Genomic DNA, 5,034 nt, shown 5'->3' on the forward strand with positions numbered 1-5,034 from the left:
AAAATATACTAATTTAATATCTTTAAATACAATATTTTTTTATATTTTATCTATCAACTATAATTTTATATCTCTATATTTTTTTTATTAGTGTTTCATATCTATAAACCAATCCGGTATAAATGTTTTTCCTAAAAAAAACACTAAATCAACACACAGTCACGCAAATTCTATAAAAAAAAGTGCTGAACAAAAAAGCCTCTTCGCAAAGAAAATATGAAGCTCAAAAACACAGGGGTGAATGCGGATCGGATTGGATCTGATATGACCAAAATTTTGATCCGATATGCACTAAATTATGGGATCGGATTTGATTTAATATCCGTCGTTTTTTAACTTTTGCAGATCGGATCGGATATCAGATATATCCACAAAACACAAAAAAATTTTTAAAAGCTTATTTTTACTAAAAAAATCAATAAAATTTATTTTTTTCTATTCTTTTAAATATATTTACTCTTAAAATAATATTAAACATACTTTTTTTAAATAATAAATTAAAATAATACAATATATATGATAATTATTAGTTGAAATAAAACATAAAAAGAATATTTACTTATTTATTTCTCTAGTTTTGTGGATATGCGGATATCTATATAAAATCCGCAATTCGATCATACTAGTGTGCAGATCAGATCCGATCTGATAGCCTTGCGGATCGGATCCATATCCATAATTTTCGGATCGAATTCAGATAAATACTGCGAATATGCAAATCAAATCTGATCCATGAACACCCCTAAAAAAACACGTTTCCTCAACGAGAAGCACAAAGATATCTAAATTATCTTTTAGTAATGATTTTTTTATAGTTAAATATCTTGATTCCTAAAAAAGAGTTAGTTGGACAGTTTAATATAATCAAATGTTAATTGTTGTGAAAAAAAATATTTGATTAAAACTAAATTTTTAAAAATATTTATAAAAACACTTAAATTTAACACGACATGAAAAATAGTAGAATAAAATTAATATATTAAAAAATATTGAAAGTATTGAATTTATAAAAAATATGAAAAATGGCAAAAAAATTAATTTAGTACACATATTCAATTTTACGAATTAAAATAAGTCACTCAGTATAAAATAAAAATGTTTATAGATCATCATACCAGATTTAATTAGATTTGGATCCTCTAAATTTTGAATTTTACCTTAGAGGATAAAATGTGATCTCTAACTATTTATTTCATAGGTAGGATCAAGAGAAAATATGAGAGAGAAATCATTCAAAGATAAAGACCACAATTTACCTTCTAAAGTAAAAATTCAAACTTTAAAGAATCTAAATTCGATTTAATTAGGTCTGGACGTGACTCTAATAGGCCACTAAAACTATTTAATTCGATCCGAAATAAACCAAATTAATCTAATAAAAAATTAGTATATACAAATTTATAAATTTTATAAAATAAATTAATAAAATTTTACTTTTAAAAATGAAAATTAACAATACTATATCATATTTATACCAAAATAAATTATTTTAATCAGACTTAATCGAGTGGCTCAAAACATAACTCAATCCGAAAATAACATTGAGTAAAAATGGCAAATTCGAAATCGACAAAATATACTGCATCCGAGTCTTGAACACTCTTAATGAAAAGTCAAAGACTAATTTAATACACCTACAATAATAACATAACGGATAACGCATGGACGAATAATGTTATGACATGTGTCATAAGATGACACGTGACAAATAGTGTTGCGACACGTGACACACTCGTTCACGTCATGTCACGCATCACTGACTGATTCGTCGTCATATCATTATACATGGCTACATTATAATGTAACGTGTCACTAATAATTTACGTCATCAAGTCACGTTAGCATATTGTTAACAGAAAAATGTTTAAGACTAACGTATTGTACTTTTGCCAATCTAAAAAATGTAATTAGTGAAATTTGGTGCTTGTTGGGCACCATTATTTTGATAAAAAAAAAAGAATTTTTTTTAATGATAAAAGATTTTTTTTTAGCGTGTTTGACAAATTTCTAGTAGTAAAAGTAAAAGCACTAGAAAAATAATAAAAAAACATCTTTTTTAAAAGATCGTTTTTCGTTTAAAAGAAGATATTTTTTATATAATAAATAAATAAAAAAATACTTTTATATTGTTATACCCAAACATACTTGATAGATAAAAAGATCTTTTTGCTTGAGATACTCAAACATAAAATTACTTTTATTTTTTCATAAGGTCTTTTAAAAAAAGATAACTCGAAAAAAGATCTTTTCTTATAAGCTCACCTAAACAAACTCAACTCAACGTCAATCTGAGAGACTACTTTGAGATTTTATTCTTATATTGGAATTGTGTTATCATTCCTGATTTCTGTATACGAAATAAACCTAAATCCAGAAGCATGGCGTACCATATGAGTCATATTTAGAGAAAAAATATAAAGAACTATTTTTTAATTAAAAAATATTAACTAACTTTAATATTTATTTAGGATTAGAATATATGATTTAGAGTTTAGAATTTAAGATAAATAAACAACTTTAAAAAAAAATTGGCAAAAAAATATTAGTTATCTAGTATTATTCATATTCGAACAACTTGGGAATACAATAATAAAAACATAGGAAATAAACTTTTATTTAGTCAATATTAGTTACATTTAGAGTTTAAGTTTATAATTTAGAATTTAAAGTTAAAGATTTATAATTTAAAGTTTGAATTTAGAATAAATGAAATAATTTTAAAAAAGTTAATTGATGTTGGCGAAAAAATATTGTGCTTGCACTTTTTTTTTCTCTTATTCGAATGCGTTTTTTTTCTTTTTTACTTCTTTTTCTTCTCCTTCTTCTTACTTACTTACACTCCTACTTTTCTTTTTTCTTCTTCTCCTCCTTCTTCTTTTTCTCTATCTTACTTTTTTGTTATTGCATCCCTATTACCACCGCCACTTTCTCCTCCTTCTCTTATTTTTCTCATTTGATATCTTTTTTTCTTTCTTTTTGTTTTCTTCATTCTTTGTTATCATGACCATCATCTTCTTCTTAGTTAAATATCACACAATTAGTTTAACGATTCATTAAGTTATAAATGATACGGTTAAAAAATTTCAGTGTAAAAATAAAAAAATTTTCTGTGTCATAATTAAAAAAATTTGTTGCTATTTTTCTAAGAAATTCTGCACAATTCAAAACTTCATTCATCATCATCATCTTCTTCTTCTTTCACATTCTTTTAATTATTCTTCTTCTTTATTCATATTCTCATAATTCTTATTTCACCCTCTTAATTATAACGTATGTCATGGTTAAGAAATTTCGATGTCAAAATTAACAAACTCCTTGCGTCACGATTAAAAAATTTCGGTATTATTTTTTGTTAAATTTTACATAACTCAAAACTCCTTCTCCTCTTATTCTTCAGTTTAATACCACACAATTAATTCAGTGGTAACAAAACACATCGTTTATTTAGAAATGATACAGAAATCTTTTGATAAATGACACAAAAATTCTAAAGAATCACAAGTCCAAAACCTTAATTCACCCAACCAACAAAATACATTCAAATATGTTTCAGAACAACAAAAAACAAAAATACATCAATTTGTTGTAAATGACATATAAATGGCTAAACCTTTTATATATGAATTCAGTACTACCCAACTAGTTCAATAATAAGAATAGTGCATCATTTAGTTACAAATGACACGATTAAAAAATTTAGGTGTTAAAATTAAAAATTTTTCTATATCACGATTAAAAAATTTTGGTATTATTTTTTTGATAAATTATGCAAAATTCAAAACTTTCTTTCCTCATCATCATCATCTTGTTTGACATTCTTCTTCTTCTACTTTGATACTCTCATAATTCTTATTTCACCCTCTTAATAAGAACCTACGTCACTGTTAAAAAATTTTGATATCAAAATTGAGAAACTTTCGTGTTACAGTTAAAAAATTTCAGTGATATTTTCTAATAAATTCTGCATAACTCAAAACTCCACATTTTTATCATCATCATATTCTTCTTCTTCTTATTTCACATTCTCATAATTCTTGTTTCACCCTCTTAACAAGAATCTATATCACGGTTAAGAAATTTCGATGTCAAAATTAAGAAATTTCTGTGTCATGGTAACAAAATTTTGGTGTTATTTTCTTATAAATTTTGCATAACTCAAAACTCCTCTTCCTCTTCTTTTTCTTCTTTATCATCATTATTTTCTTCTTTTTTCTTGTTTATCTTTTCTTTCTTATTTCACCTTTTCATAATTCTTCTTATTTTATACTCATATCAAAAATTAAAGCAAGACAAAAAAATACATAATATTTCAAATCACTGGAAGAAGAGAAAAAAATGCAACAAAGAAGAAAAAAGAATGCGAAAAAAATATTTACATTAAAGAATGCGGAATACGCGTTAGTGGGGAGTTGGAGCTAGGGTGGCAATGGGGCATAGGGGTGAACATGGATCGGATATGGCCAAAATTTCGATCCGATCTGCACTAAAATCATCGGATTGGATTGGATCCAATATCTTCAATTTTTAAGCTTGGATCCAATCCGATCCGATTCACACATTTGCAGATCGGATCGGATCAAATATCGGATATATCCGCAAAAATAAAAATATTTTTAAAAGGTTATTTTTATTAAAAAATATCAGTAAAATTCATTTTTTCTATTCTTTAAAATATGTTTACTCTTAAAATAATATTAAACATACTTTTCTTAAATAATAAATTAAAATAATACAACATATATAATAATTATTAGTTGAAATAAAATATAAAAAGAAGATTTACTTATTTATTTCTTTATTTTTGCAGATACGTGAATATGCGGATCGGATATGCAAATATCTACACAAAATCCGCAATCCGATCCTATTAGTGTGAGGATCTGATCCGATCCGATCCGATAACCTTGCGGATAAGATCCATATCCGTAATTTTCGGATCGGATTCGAATAAACACCGCGGATATGCGGATCAGATCCGATCCATGAACACCCCTAATGGGGTAGTTTTTAACCCTATCCAACTCCACCCCACCC

Source organism: Arachis duranensis, chromosome 5, assembly GCF_000817695.3.
Source record: "Arachis duranensis cultivar V14167 chromosome 5, aradu.V14167.gnm2.J7QH, whole genome shotgun sequence".
Taxonomy (NCBI): domain Eukaryota; kingdom Viridiplantae; phylum Streptophyta; class Magnoliopsida; order Fabales; family Fabaceae; genus Arachis; species Arachis duranensis.